This window comes from Elephantulus edwardii, unplaced genomic scaffold (assembly GCF_000299155.1).
Source record: "Elephantulus edwardii isolate Elephantulus edwardi_28Jun2011 unplaced genomic scaffold, EleEdw1.0 scaffold00036, whole genome shotgun sequence".
In the NCBI taxonomy this organism is placed as follows: Eukaryota; Metazoa; Chordata; class Mammalia; order Macroscelidea; family Macroscelididae; genus Elephantulus; species Elephantulus edwardii.
Genome location: NW_006399786.1, coordinates 215,026 through 231,088, shown reverse-complemented (window position 1 = coordinate 231,088; position 16,063 = coordinate 215,026). Strand labels below are relative to the sequence as shown.

The 16,063-nt window shown below is 37.9% G+C and overlaps 1 pseudogene; it reads left to right on the top strand.

Annotated features, from left to right (window-relative positions):
• Positions 1-1,141: 1,141 nt before the first annotated feature.
• Positions 1,142-10,544, top strand: LOC102866294 (annotated as a pseudogene).
• The last annotated feature ends 5,519 nt before the right edge of the window (positions 10,545-16,063 follow it).

The following is a 16,063-nucleotide window of genomic DNA, read 5'->3' as shown; positions in this document are numbered from 1 at the left end:
AGACTAAAAGCACAAGTTTTTTCCAAAAGGGCCTAAGTGCTATTGCTGCATGAGATGAGAACAAGGCATGGACTGTTTAAAGACAGAGTCCAAGCACATTCTGACCCATAATGACCATCCATTGGATTTGTGAGGTTGTAAATCTTTACGAGGGGAGATAGTGTCCATCTTTCTCCAATGGAGCTGTTCCTAGAATCAAACCACTGGCCTTTCTGTTGGCAGAGAAACATGTATTATACTGTGGCCAGTGCCATCAGAATGTATTAATGGCAGGGAAGCTGATGATTAAAATTTTTTTTTAAAAGTATACTGATTTCTTTTAACTGAAAAATGATTGGTTCAGACCAAGAAATGTAAACACTTCATCTTTTTCTTAAAATCACTAAATTCAATGAGATAAAGTGGACATATGATAAATCTCAAGGACAACACTGCATGTGGTGTTGTTGTTATGAACATTCAATCAGATCTGACTGACCCTTCAGCAGGAGTTTAGAGATACTAAATCACATGGGAGAAGACTGCTCATTTTCCCTCAGTAGGACAACTGGTGGATTCGAACTGTGTGCCTTATATATGTGTTTGAAGCACAGCTCCTTACCATTAAGTCACCAGTGTTCTCTATACAAATGTGAAGAGGTATTACTATAAGGCAGCCCAATAAATATCACACAAACAAAACTTACATAACTTACATACTAAGTGAAGTTGGATTGGAGAGAAACCTAAAGGGCTAAATGAAGTTTTGTACAAATTTAAAGAAATCGGGGTACTTAAAAGAGTAAAGCATTTCTTGGTCACAGAAACTGTGCCTAACATTCTAGCACTGTGGAAAAATTCTTCGACCTTTCTATAGAGCCAAGTAGTGCTGAGAATAAAAAAGGCTTTTATAAAAGTAAATTAGAAATGCTCTTGAAAATAGTATGATGGATGTAGAAAAGTAGGACGTGCCAAAGGGTAAGCTTAGCAAAGGTCTTTACACATGTTTATGTGATTTCTACACATTTCAAAATGCACATTAAAAGATTCCTGACTCTTTTTATTTAACATACCAAGAAATATCTGTATATGGATAGGATTGTTTGAGTTTCTACCAGCAGATGGGCTAAGGCAATTGGCAAGGTTAACTCCACTGGGAATCATGAACCTGCCCTTCTCGAAGGACAGTGATCTGCAAGTACAGACTTGCCGCCTGTCACCTCCACATGTCAGCCTTGCGCCAGACCAGACACTTACTGTACTGAGTGGTAAACAAAGTTGGTGCTGGAGCCAAGTCACTGGTCCAATACCTTATGGGTATCCTTTCACCAAGTGCAGCCCGTGCTTAATGTTGAAAGAGAAAGATGCAGTTGTTCCCCAATGAAAAGTTGTAATAGGACAAGCTGGGGTACTGTACTTGTTCACTGGGTGAATGGGGCTATAACTGCATGCTTTCTATTAACATAAATGGCAGGCATGCTGTTAAACTCTGCTGCTTGGTGCAGAACGTATCTCTCGCCTCTCTCACCCGTCCACTTTGCCTCCTTCTAGCCTTACCCATACGATGCCATTAATGACACTAAACTAGGACATTTGAAATTTGGTGAAATGGTTGCATTTTTCCCCAAAAGGGTCTTCGGGGGCCTATAAAACAGAAACGCAGTAAGTGAGACTAAAACCTAATCCCATCAGTATGATTAGATTCTGTCCTGCAAAGTACTTCATTGAGCATCACTTCTGCGCATTCTTAGATGTAATTTTTGTGGCTCAGAAATGCATTTCTTTGTTAAGTGATTGCAGCAAAAGGAAAAGGAAATGTTAGTGGCAGCCAGCATTTTAAAATGAACCATTGTGGCCCTTACCATTTTACAAGTCATCATACATTTCAGCTGACAACCTAGTTCTTGATTCCTTTCTAATTAGAGATTTAATAATATATATTTCCTGAAGGGAAAAGTGGTTTTGGCTCTTAGGATGCCAGAAGCATTGCTGAAATAAACCAACTGAGGCCAGTGTCAAGAATACGATAGGATCCATGCCTTGGAGAGGGCTATAAGAGGTCCTGGGCTCCAGGTTACTAAATTTAGGGAAGACTAGAAACCTGTTTTAATAATTTTAAATAATTGTGTCCAAATAGCTTTCCTAACTACTTCAACAGCTAAATCTTTTTAATGTATCACAAAAAAGGTTCCAAATGGATTTAAATGGGTTTGATTAATGTGAAATTTCTCTCTCTACTTGTAATATTTCCAGAAATAGTGCAATTAATTTGATTTGTGCATGGGCACAAATCATTAGTAAATTGGGTGCTTGTGTTTTAAAAGGTTTTGGTCTCCTTTAACCCTTTCAAAACAATGCCTTTTGATGAAAATAATCATTATGCCTGTTTTAAAGATTTCTATATCAATCATCAGTCCCAAGTTCTAGTTTTCCTCTAGTTTTAATATTATTTGTTGGAAATTTCACATAACATTTTAATAAACAGTAAACTCTTTTGCTTCAAGGACTTTTTATGGTACTCACTGACAGATGTCTCATGCTATTAACTTTTCTTTTGGTCGAAAGTTCTCAGATTCTCCCTTGATTTCTCCCTCCCCCCCTTTTATTACAGTTATTTTAGAGTAAATCTGCTTTGGGGTATAATTGCTCTCTTTTCAATACTATAAAATGTGGTGATGTAAATATTCCTAGAAAATTATCTTTATGATTTTGTTCATATAGGTCCTAAAACTATTTTCTAAATATTTAGATAGCAGTATTTGTGGGAGTCTAAGAATCAGAATGTGCTCCTAAGAGGAGTTGTTTTAGGAATTTTTTCTTTTTGCCTTGATCAAGGAGAGACATCATCGTTGGAAATAAGAAACCTTCCATGCTTAACATCGGGAATTATACTTAGGAAAAACGTGTATTAACCTCATCATACTCCCAGAAGGTCATTTTTATTATCTTAAATGGAAAAATAATACATATGAATACAAAATAATAAACCCCTTTAACTCTTATGTAAAAACAATGTACTGAGTTTTTTAAAAGCATAAAACTATTTTTAGATTAAAAAGATTAGCTTGGCTGTAAACAAACAATTGTGTGTAGGTATGAGGTGAGTCCTGTGTGGAGTGTGTGGCATGGATGTGTGGGAGGGGCTCTGTGTGTGTGTGTGCACTTGTGTGTCTGTGATGGGGGAGTGTGCGAGTGTGAGCAATTTCATGACTTCTCTTATTTCAAGAAGCATTCGAGATATGTTGACATTAGGCATACACTTCACCTCAATTATCAATTATATATGATATATAACTCAAGAACTTTTCATACATTCTTTTCTTAAATGTGTTGTGTTTTGTGGACAGAAGGACAACATTTCTATCTAATCATCTACTTTAAAACACCGTGTTTAATGGACTCTGGTGGTGTAGTCCATATAGAGTTGACATGATAATCCAAAGGAAGTGCCAGCTTGACTCTACCAGTGGCTTCATGAGAGAAAGACGGGCACACTCCTCCTGTGTGATTTAGAGCAACCAAGAACCCACTCGAGGGTCACCTGGAAGACAATTCCTCCTCCACAGCAATGAGTTTGAGTTGGGTTTTAAAACATTTTAATCACAGGTGTAGGTAAATTATGTTATTTAAAAGTTTAAAAAAATTCAAATGAAAGAAGATGGATCTTCTGGCCACGTGGAATTAACTAACTGGCTGCAAAACAAGACAAAATATAGAAGATAATTGTTTTCACAGTTTAGCAAAGGCTTCGTAGGACTGAGATCACTGAGAGAAGAGAAACAAGGTCAGTTTTTTGATCACTGAAGCTGGTTGCCTGGAATGTGATTTCCCATCAGGAAGGGATGGGATAAAGATTGAGAACAATGACTTGTGTACCTAGAGATTGTAGTTTAGTTTGTGGAGTGTAATTCAGGTGGAATCTGCAAAGCACAGTACCAGATACAAGAGAATTTGAGGGAGAGAATAAAAAGAATGAGTGAGTGCTCCAGAATCTTCATAGGATACTTCTTGAAACTTTTACTAACTACTAATTTTCTTATTCAAAAGTAAAACGCCACTAACAGAATAGAAAACAACTACCAGTGAATTGCTAACAGCCCCCAGGAACACAAAGTTGAGGGGCAGATGCATTTTAGGTAGCCAGAGTGAGGAAGTTCATTGACTATCTAAGGTGCATAAAACATATCTGAAAAATGTCCAATTAGTTCTTATTAAAGCTACTGTAGGCCCATGTCAATATAAGTTTCTAAAGATTAAACATAGTTTGAAAATTTTTAGCTGACAAACACAAATCCTAGCAATTTATATAAAGGCAAAAATGTCTAGTTATTCAACAAATTGCAGCATCCCATGAAATATTACCAGAAATTTTCAGAAGCAGAAAAATATGACAATAGCCTTCAGAAAAATCAGTCAATGGATAAAAAAGTTAGAAAGTAAGAAATGACATGCAAATATCATATCAGAGTTTAAAAAAGTTTGCTATAAAGACTTAACAGCGATTTAAAGAAAAAAAACAAACAGTGAAGATAGGAAAGGAAACATTAAATAGGGAGCAAATGAAACTATATAGTTGTAAAATATAATACCTGAAATAAAGAAATTCAATTGAAAAGATTAATTGCAGACTGTTGTTGTTGAGTGCAGTCGAGTTGAGTAGAACTTATGGCAGGCCTGTGAACAATGGATCTGAACCCCGTCCTATACAGTGCCATTCTCACACTTCCTTACTGACACACTAGAGTCCATTGTAGCAGTCACCATGTCAGTCTACCTGGTTGAGGGTCTTCCTCTCATTTGCTGACCCTCCACACTTCCAAATAGCAAGTCCCTCTCCAAGGAATAGTCCCTCCTATGAACATGCCTGAAGTATGTGAGGTGAAGCTTCATCATCTTTGCCTCCAAAGAGCACTCTGGCTGTACCTTCTCCAAAACAGATTTATTTATTCTGTTCACTGTCCATGAGATGTTCAGGGCTCTTCCCCAACACCACAACTCAAAGGCACCAATTCTTCCCCAGTCATTCCTATTCATTGTTCAGCTTTCATATACATTAAAAGTGACTGGGAAGACTAGGACCTGAATCAGATGCACTTTAGTCCTTAAATTGACATCATTACTCCTCAATAATTTGGAGCGGTAGCTAACTGTGGACTTTCTCAGTGCAATGTGTCTCCTTATTTCCTGTCTGCTGCTTTCAAGGATGTTAATTTTGGATCCAAGTAAGGTGAAGTTATTGACAGTTTCAATCTCTTCTCTATCTCTCATGATGTTGCCTATGAATTTTTTACGTTTTTTCCCCCTTAACGTTGAAATGCAATCCATATAGAAGGCATTCCTTGACCTTCTATTACAAGTGTTTCAAGTCCTTCTCACTTTCAGTGAGCAAGATTGTGTCATCTGCATAACACAGGTTATTGCTGAGTCTCCCGCAGATCCTCATGCTACATTCCTCTTCATAGAGTTCAGCTTCTCAAATAATTTGCCCAGCATACTACAGATTGTACAGGTGTGGAAAGAGAATACCACTCTGTAGCACTCCCTTCTTGATTTTAAACCATGTAATGTGTTTTCCTGCTCCATTCACACAACAGCCCCCTGGTGCAGGTATAGGTTTCTTATGGGCACCATTAAGTGCTTTGGGATTCCCATCCTTCTCAATGTTAGTCACAATTTTGTTATTCACAATTTTGTTATTCACAATTTTGTTATTCAATGTTAGTCACAATCTTGTTATTATCCACACAGTCAAATGTCTTTGCATGATCCATAAAGCACAAATAGACTTTCTTATGGCATTCTCTACTTTCAGCCAGAATCTATTTTACATCAGCAACAATATCTCTGCTGCCACGGCCTCTTTGTTTGAACTTCTGGTAGTTCCCTATCTATGTACTATACTCTTTTTTAAAAAAAATTATTTTATTAATTTTAATGAACATTTTCAGAGATTTTGGATTTTCATTCATTCATTGTTGCACTTTTTTCTTTACCTCCCTCCCCCCAGTTTGCTTCTTTCTTTGAAAAGCAAAAGATAAACTTCTTCATTGGTATGCAGTACTCTTTTTTATTGTTGCTGTTATTGGTTTGTTGTGTTTTTTTTTGTTTTATTTATATATTTTTTTAAATGAAAAAAAATTTCCACTAGTTTATTTTTAAAATTCAAATACAAATTTGAATGAATTATTTCAATTTTCCCTCATCCCCTCATCCATCAAATTGTACAACTCAATGATTAATCTCCCCTTCCCCTTGCACATCCACATCCCTCTGCTTCAAGCCTCTTCCTCCTTCTGGATCCTTATACTCATTCTACAATAATGGTTTTATACAATATTTATCCTTATGGGACTGAGTTAGTTCACTCAGCATAATGCTTTCCAGCCCCTCGCAAGTTAGGCAATAATTTACAAAGTTATTGCTCCTACATGGTACATAGTATTCCATTGTGTTAATGTACCATAATTTCTCAATCCATTTGTTTGTGGTTGGACATTTGGACTGTTTCCATGTTCTTGCGATGCTGAATAATGCTGCTATGAACATTGGTGAACAAATATCAGTTTCTGCCTCGGTTCTCATTTTCTCAGGGTATATACCAAGTAGTGGAATAGCTGGGTCGTATAGAATGTCTATGTTTAGCTTTTTGAGGAAGCACCAAACTGCCTTCCAAAATGGTTGTACCATTTTACAATCCCACCAACAATGTATAAGAGTTCTTTTCTCACTACATCCTCTCCAACATCTATTACTTGCTGTCCTGTTAAATTTTGCCACTCTTACTGGAATGAGAGAGTATCAAAACCATAATGTTCATAAGAGACAAACTGGGATCAACCTTAGAAGTACTAAGTCCAAGGTATAAAGAGATTGGCAAATACAACCAGAAATGCACAATCTAAAGAGGAGAAAATTAATGCCTGGGACCTTCTAAAGATTAAATCTCTATGCACATCAAAAACTTTTTCCAAGGGGATGAAAAGAAGACCTACAGACTCGGAACAACCATTTGGGAATTCCATCCCAGACAAGAGTCTTATGTATCTCTTTTAATCAATTGGCCACACAACTGTCCTCCAAATTTTTTGGCACAAACTGGTGAGTGCATTCAAGACTGCACCTATTAATTGGAATAAGTCAGTTGGAATCCTATATATTCCTGGAGCCTTATTTTTTGCCAGTGCCTTCAGTCCAGCCAGCTTCCACTTCCTCCTTGATTTCTATTGCTCCTGCTCATATGGTACTTCCTGAAATTTTTCCAGTATTAACCAATTCTTTTTGATACAGTGACTGTGTATTTCTTGCATCTTCTTTTGATGCTTTCTGGGTCATTTCATATATTGCCCATAGCATCTTTCAATATTGTGATCAAGATTTAAATTTTTTTTTTTTTTTTAGTTCTCTGCACTTAGGAAATGAATAGTGAGTTATTCCCTTTTTATGCTACCATTACAGCTCTCTCCATATTCCATTATAATATTTTTCTTTGTCTTCTCAAGCTGCCCTTTGAAATCTTCTGCTCTGTTATTTTAATTCAACATGTTTCCCCCTTGTTTTGACTTCTTGGTCCTCTAGGGCAATTTTTAGAGTCTTTTCTGACATCCATTTCATTTTTTTTTTCTCTCCTCTTTCTTGGAATGATGTTTTTGCTTTCTTCATGGATGATATCCTTGATATCATTCTACAACTCATCTATACTTCAATCACTGGTGTTCAATGCCTCAAACCTATTCCTAAAATGATCTTAAAATTCAGATGAAATAGATTCAAGATCATATCTCGGTTCTTGTGGGCCTATTTTAGTTTCTTCACCTCAATTTGAACTTGCATTTTAGTAATTGATGGTCTGATCCACAGCCTGTCCTGGACTCAGTTTGACTGCTAATACTGAGCTTCTCCAATAATTTCTTCACATCTCTACAGATATAGTCATCTGATTCTGGTGCAGCCCATCAGGTGAGAACCAAGTGTGAAGTCTTTGTGTCTTTTAATAAAAGGTATTTGCAATGATTAAATTATTTAAAATATAAATCTCACTCTTTCTAATTCCAGCCTCATTTCTATCACTAAGCCCAAATTTTCCATTTAGCCTTCCTTCTTCACTATTTCCTTTTGCATTCACTTTTGCATTACAGTCACATATTATCATTAACACATCTTGGTTGCATGTTAGGTTAATTTTAGATGACAAGATTTGGTAAAAATTCTTAATTTCTGCTTCTTTGGCTCTGAATGTAGGAGTGTATATTTGAATAATAGTCATGTTAATAGGTCTTCGTTATATGCACGTGGAAAAGATCCTATCACTCACAGCATTGTATTTCAGAATAGAACTTTAAATCAACTTTTTGACTATGAATGCAACACAATTCTTTCTCTGTTTTTCATTTCCAGCATAGTGTACTATATAATTATCTGATTTAAAGTGGCCAAAGCTGGTCCATCTCATCTCACTAATGCCAAGTATGTTGATGTTCACGTGTTCATTTAATTTTTAACAATTTTGAGTTTTTCAATATTCAAGTCCATAGGGATATTTGTCATTTTTTCTCTCATTTCAACTGACTGCCAGTCTGGGCTCTCTCACTACATTGCTATAACTATCCATGTTTCTCTAGTGTTGATGGGGTTTTCAAAGGCCTGCTATTTAAGAAGTAGATGGACAATTCTGCTTTCTAGTCTGTCTTCATCTGGGAATTCTGCTTCCTTATCTGTCTTAATCTGGGAGCTCTACTAAAACCTTTCCACCATGAGAAACCATTATGACGTTTGACACACCAGTAGTGCAGCAGCCCATGATTTATCTGAGTACATCAAACTGATAGACGAGTGCTGTGCCAATTGGAACAATGTTCTCTCTAAACACTGCCCAAAACTGCTAATTTTGCTTGTAACTCTAATAAGAAATCAGTCTTTTAACATTGACTTTTAAAATCACAAAGCCCTGCCCACCAGATTATGATTGGTTTAAAGAAGAGGTTCTTGACTCACAACTGGTATTTCCACTCTTCTTATAGATCTAAATATTATTCACTGAACGTTGTGCCAGGACATGAGTTTAGGTGCACATGGAGGCTAAGGGTTATAATTTTAAAGGTTCCACCAATCCTCATCAGGGTAGTAATTATGGGCTGGTAATTACATTTTTAATTTTGCTTTACATTTATATGCCACACAATGTAGGACCTATACTGTGATACATTTCAGAAAGATTAGAAGTTGTAGCCAAGCACCATACTGTATTCACTCCGCCTGCTTAGGGTCCCAATGGTTACCCATGGTGGGCAGTGTTTGGTGGAGCTCCCAGATTGAGACAGTTTGGATGCAGGAGTGGCATCCACTTTTTAAACAACGTGCCTCTGGAAACTCAATGAACTTAGAGAAACAATCATAGTAATAATAGAACAGGTTCAAGTCTTTTGTTCATAGGGCCACTATGAGTAGTGCTCAATTTGATGACACTTAACAACAACAACACAGAAGTGACTGGTGGCCTAAGACATCATATCAAGGGGTGGTTGGGGGACGTTGAGGGAGGTGCTGAGCAGGGTAGGCTGGTATCCAAGCAGTGCTGATGTAGCAGGGAAAGGGAAGAGATAAGACACACGTGTGAGAAGGTGGGGCACCGCATGTATAGTTATCTCTGGAAGGGCAAGTCTTTCATTTGCTCCTTTCACAAAAATGTTTGTCCATCAGATATTGTTCTAATGCTAAGCATCCAAATTGAGATGGACTAGGAAGAAGGATTGACCATTCACTTCTGAAATATAACAGGTCTTCGAAAATCCTACGTACAATAGAGCACACATAGAGTAGAATAAAAGATATGATAACTGAGGCTGAGCTCTCAAACTTGGAAACACAAAGGAGGATGAACAGTTGTAAGCAGAAACTAATGATTAAAATGTGGAATGTGAGAAGCATGAATGTAGAAAAACTGAACATTGTCCAGAAAGAAATGAAACAAATAAATATTAACGTATTAGGTATTGGTGAAATGAGATGGCTTGGCATGGGACATTTTGAATCAGATGATCATATGATCTTCTACGTTGGAGATGGAAAGGTGAGGAAAAAACGGGGTTACTTTTATAACTAAAAAGGCCATTTCTACCTAGGACTCCAAGATGGCCTCCATCGATTTTTGACTTGAGGGACAGTCCTGGTAATGTAGGGTGTTATGTGTTACCCTGCTAGCCAAGAGGTTGATTATTTGAATCCAGCAAGTGCTCTGAAGAATAAAGATGGGAAATCTCTTCTCATAAAGATTTACAGCCTGGAAAACCTGGTGAATTGACCTGAGGGCATTGGTACCTCTGAAGGAGAGGTAGCTCATGGATGTAAAACTGGGGGTGCTGCCCAGCTGGATACTGATGCAGGACTTCACCCTGAGCAGCATCGCAGGAGTGTTCCAGCAAGGCTATTACTGGTACTACAACAAGTATGTCAATGTGAAGAAGGGGAGCATCGCTGGGCTGTCCATGGTGCTGACAGCTTACGTGGTGTTCAGCTACTGCCTTTCTTACAAGGAGCTCAAACATGAATGGTTATGGAAGTACCACTAAGAGGCGCCGTCTGCATTCCTGGCCCTGGCGCCCTTCCCTTCTTCAACAGCCCTGACTCCTAGATTGAGAACTCTGTCCAATAAAAGATGACACATTCTGTTAAAAAAAAAGACCATTTCTTTATGCATACAAGGAAGACCTGTTAATACCACTATCATTCAAATTTATGCACCAACAACCAGAGCCAAATAGGAGGAAATAGATGGTTTCTATGAACTTTTGCAGCCAGAAGTCAATTGAACACGTAACTAAGAGGCATTAATAATAATGGGTGACTAGAAGGAAAAAGTTGGGAGCCAGGAAAAAGGATCAGTAGTCAGAAAACATGCACATGGTGACTGGAATGAGGCTGGGGATGGAATGATAGAATTCTGCACAATCAATGATTTAGTCATCACAAATACTTTTTATCAGAGACATAAACACAGGCTATCCACATGGACTTTCCCTGATGGTATGTACAGGAATCAGACTGACTACATCTATGGAAGGAATTGTTGGAAAAGTTCAATATCAGCAAACTAGGTCAGGTACTGATTGCAGAACAGACAATCAACTACTCATACACAAGTTCAAATTAAAATTAGCAAAGGTCGAAATGAATCCACAGGATTCAAAATTTGATCTTGAGTCTCTCCTACCTGAATTTAAAAACCAACTAGGGAAAAGGTTTGAGGCCTTGAAAACTAATGAATGAACACCAGATGAGCTGTGGGAGGATATAAGAAATATCAATGCAAAGTAATTTTAAAAAAAATTTAATAAAATCATCCAAGAAAAATGCAAAAGGTCATTACAAAGACAGAAGAAGAAAAGACCAAAATGAACATCAGAAGAGACTGAATATTGCACTAGAGTGCCAAGAAGCCAAAGCAAAGGGAATAAATCAAGAAGTTAAAGAACTGAATAGAAGATTTCAAAAGGCAACTGGGAAAAACAAAGCAAAGTATTATAATGAAATGTACAAAGAGCTGGAGCCCAAAAATCAAAAGGGCTGAAATTGCTCGATATTTCTTAAGCTGAAGGAACAAAAGAACAAATTCAAGCCATGAGCTCCACTACTTAAGGATGCTTTAGGCAGAATATTGAATGATCCAGGAAGTATTAAAAGAAGATGGAAGAAGTATGCAGAGTCACTGAACCAAAAAGAATTGGCAGACACAGAAGAATTTCAAGAAACAACATATGATAAAGAGGCAATGGTGATGAAGGAGGAAGTTCAGCCAGCTCAGAAGGACTTGGCAAAAAAATAAAGCCCAGGAATTGATGGAATACCAATTGGCGTATTTCAACAAACTAATGCTATTCTGGATTTGCTCACTAGGTTGTGTTAAGAAATCTGGAGGTCAACTATGTGGCCCATATTTATTCCCATTCCAAAAAATGGTGACTCAGGAGTGGAAATTATCAAACAATATCTCTGATATCAAATATAAGGAATACCCTGTTGAAGATTATCTCAAACCAACTGGAACAGTACATTGACAGAGACCTACTGGAAATATAAGCTGCATTTATAAGAGGTGGTGGCACTAAAATAATTATTGCCCTTGACAGAAAGCAGAGAGAGAACCAGAAAAATATCTGTGTTTCATTGACTATGCAAAGACATTTGAGTTAATGACAACAAATTGTGGTTAACTTTAAGGAGAATGGGAATCCCATTCCCAGAACTCTTGATTGTGCTTATGTGAAAGCTATACTTAGACCAGGAAGCAGTCCTCAGAACAGAGCAAGGAAACACTGCATGATTCTAAAGCAGGAGAGGAGTATGTCAGGGATGTGTCCTGTCTCCATACCTTTGCAATCTATATGCAGAACAAATCATTCAGGAGGCTGGGCTTTATGAGGAGGAATGGAGTATCAGGATTGGAGGAAGACTCATTAACACATTACATAATGTAGATGACACAACCCTGCTTGATGAAACTGAGGAAAACCTGATGCATTTCCTGCAGAAGGTCAAGGAATATAGTCTTCAATATGGATTGAAGCTCAGCATAAAGAAGACAAAGATTCTCATCACTGGACCAATGGCAGCACCATGATGGATGGTGAAGAGATTGCGGTTGTTAACAGTTACAGTTTGCTTGGGTTCACAATCAACACTCTTGACACTAACAGTCAGGAAATGAATTGCATTGGAAAAATCTATTGTCATTGATCTCTCCAGAGTACTGAGAAGGAACAAAGTTTAGAGACTAAAGTACACGTTATCCAGGTAATTGTCTTTGTAACTACTTGCAGAGAGTTGGGCAATGACTAAGGATGACAAGAAGAATTGATGCTTTCCAGTTGTGACATTGGAGAAAAGTCTTGAACATACCATGGACTTCCAAGAAAACAAATAGATATGTTTTGGAGAGGATGAAACCAAGTTTCTCCTTGGAGGCCAGACTTTTGAAGCTTCATCTTGGGCATGTGGTCATGAGGGACCAATCCTTGGAGAAGGACATCATGCTCATTAAAGGTGGAGGTACTGTGCAGGAGAGGAAGGTCCAGATGAGATGGATTGATACAGTAACTAGGGAACTAGGGGTATGTGTGTCAGAGTCAGCGAGACTGGTTCAGGACAGGGCAGGGTTCAGAGCTGTTGTACATAGGGTTGCTATGAGTCACAGGTGACTCGACACATAACAACAACAATAATAAACAATAATAATTCCATTTTGAAAGGGTGAAATTCACAAGTTGAGACATATATATGCATTTACAATTGTTTTTTCTTTCAAAATAATTTTTCTACCTTTTGGCAGAAAAATAGACTTAATTTCACTTTGATTTTCAAAAGGCAGACAGTCATTGAACTATTCCCAAATGAAACATCCTGGGTGGTGGTACTTGAACCACCGTACACGTCTTTAAGCCATCTGTAACCTCACTGTATTAGTTTCTTAGAGCTGCCATAAAAAAGTACCACAAATCAGGTAGTCATCTATTATATAATTTTTTTATTTTTATTATATATTCTTATTATTATATATAGTGGGAGAAGGACAGGATGTCTCCCCCTATGCTTCTGAAAACCCATCAGAGGGTCAACTATGGGTAGGTTCCAATTCTACAGTACACAACAATATACATTACAAATATCATCTATTTCCTTTCTCATATTTCTGGAGGCTGAAATTATGAATTCAGGGTGTCAGTAGGGTTGTAATCTACACAACTCTAGAAGATTGTTGTTTCTTCAGGCTTCTGGAGTCCAAGGTGTTTCCTGGTTTACATCTACTGCGTAAGTCCATCTCTACCTCAGTCTTCAGCTGCCTTCATTCCCTCATCTTTGTGTCTCTTTCAAGGACCCCACTCCTACATCTCTGCAACCTCATCAATTCAACTGGTAACATCTTCACCTTATTTCTAGACAAGTTTACAGGCACTGAAGACTAGAACTTCAACATCTCTTATGGGAAGATGTCTTTCATTGCATAAATCTCATTCCTCAACCTCATTGTTTCAACTCCTTTTCATTTGCATTCCTACTATCTTCTTACATCTTAAACATTTTAGAGAAAGTAGTGGAGATTTCATTTCTCCCAAAGTCTACACTGACAATTTAATGATAACTGAAGTGAAGTATTCAAAACAGACATTTTATTTTTTACCTAGCCATTTGTGCAATGTAAAGTTATCTCTCTGTCCCTTATAATATAAATGTTATGTGTCACAAATTTGTTGCATTTTAATTACCTTATATGTAATATCCATAGACATCTGCATTTTAAGAGCTAGAGTAATAGGTTAAAGTACAACTTAGCTCTTTAGCTATTTATAAAACAGAGTTGTCCATATCAAGCTTAGAGTTATATTCCTGGGCCCCTACATGATGTAGCCTATTGATGTCCACTGATAAGCATTACGCAATGTCAACCTTCCAGCAGTGTCTGAGAGAGCTTGATTTCTTGTGAAATGCACAAGGCTGATTCTCCTTCATAATTGCAAATGACACCTTCACGTTCTGAAAGGTCTTTGTCATGATGGAAACATTAAAATATACAAGGCAAGAACATATGTTAAACACTTTTCCTTTGACTACCTAGACAGCTAGGGAAATAAAACTAAGAAGGCTAATTAGTTTGCAGGGTCTCAATTTTGTCTCGCGGCTCACATCCTCCTGGAAGGCCTGTCCTCAGAGGTAGTGGGATGTCACAGGTTGCCCCACATCTCAGTTGCTGCTCCAAAGCATTGCCCACGTCAGCTGGAGGTCAGGCATTGCTTAAGAAAAATAACAATTTGGAAAATGAATGCTTTGAGTCTTAACTATCGGGCATTCTTTCTAACAAAAACACATACTCCTTTCTTTTTCGTTCTTGCATTGTCAAAGCATGAAAAAAAAATGTAAATGTCTCTTACTTCTTTTTCTGCCCTTACTATTTCTAACTCCAAAGTTTCAATCTGATATTATTCAGGCAAGATATTATTTTGCAGGTGGGGGGGGAACCAAAACAACAACTACCCACAAAACACCACGCAACCTGTACAAACCTGCCAGGAGACAGAGAGGCATGAAGAATGCTAAACAAGAAAGAGCACTTTTTAGTTGAGCTGGCAAAAGCTTCTGTGTTTGCTGCAGGGAAGCAGATTAAAGCCATCTAAACACTTCATTTCCCTATGGGGCCTGACTGTATGAGAATAATTCAAGGTCCAATGCACTGAGCAATGGAACTTCCTTTCCTTCTCAGCCTACCTCCCGTGGTCTTTATCTAATGTAAATGACCTCTGCTCACCATGACAGATATATACAGTTGCATGTATTGCCTACGTAGTGGAAACTTGAATGCTGGTCGGCTTCTTATGCATGAAACGATGGATTGGTAGCTTTGGATACAAATTGCATGTTAATATTATCATCGAGATTTCAAGTAGACTCCCTGGGGTCTCCAGGTTTGGGGTTTTAACATGCTTTCAGTATAGACTCCTGAGCACTTCAAAAATCAACCTTCCAGTTGCAACTTGGATGGAATGACCTACCTAATAAATCGTCCTGTCAGCGAGGCAGTGGGCTGCAGTGCTCGGCACAGTATAGACATCATTTCACACCAAACCAGAAGAATAGAATGCGGGGCCTGACAGAGGCAAATGAGTGAAAGCACTCAGTCCACCAGGAGAGTTCCAGCTCCCAGCCCGTGTGGGACTCAAATCGTCCTCATGATCATTCACTTGTCCTGAGATGGACAATCTCAACCTTTTAAACTGTCAACATTTGGAGATTTTTAGATGCCTAAAGGGTCTGTAAGTAGCAGTCAGGGCTAGCTTTTTGTTTTCTTCATTTTGTTTTGTGTTTTGTTCTCCTTGGAAGGGGTTCTCGAGGAAAGACACTGGTGGAGGAAAGAAGCTAGTGTCCTGGCTAGAAAGGGCTTTAAAAACCCATTTGGAGTTTGGGTGAAGGTGAAAGTTGTCAGGCTGTGAAAAATGGCACCAGTGTTAGCTGACCTGAAATAGGGCCGTAAAGTTCTATTCCTCACAAAGGCAAGATATATTATTGCTGTAACACCATTATTCCGCTCCATCACTTTTAA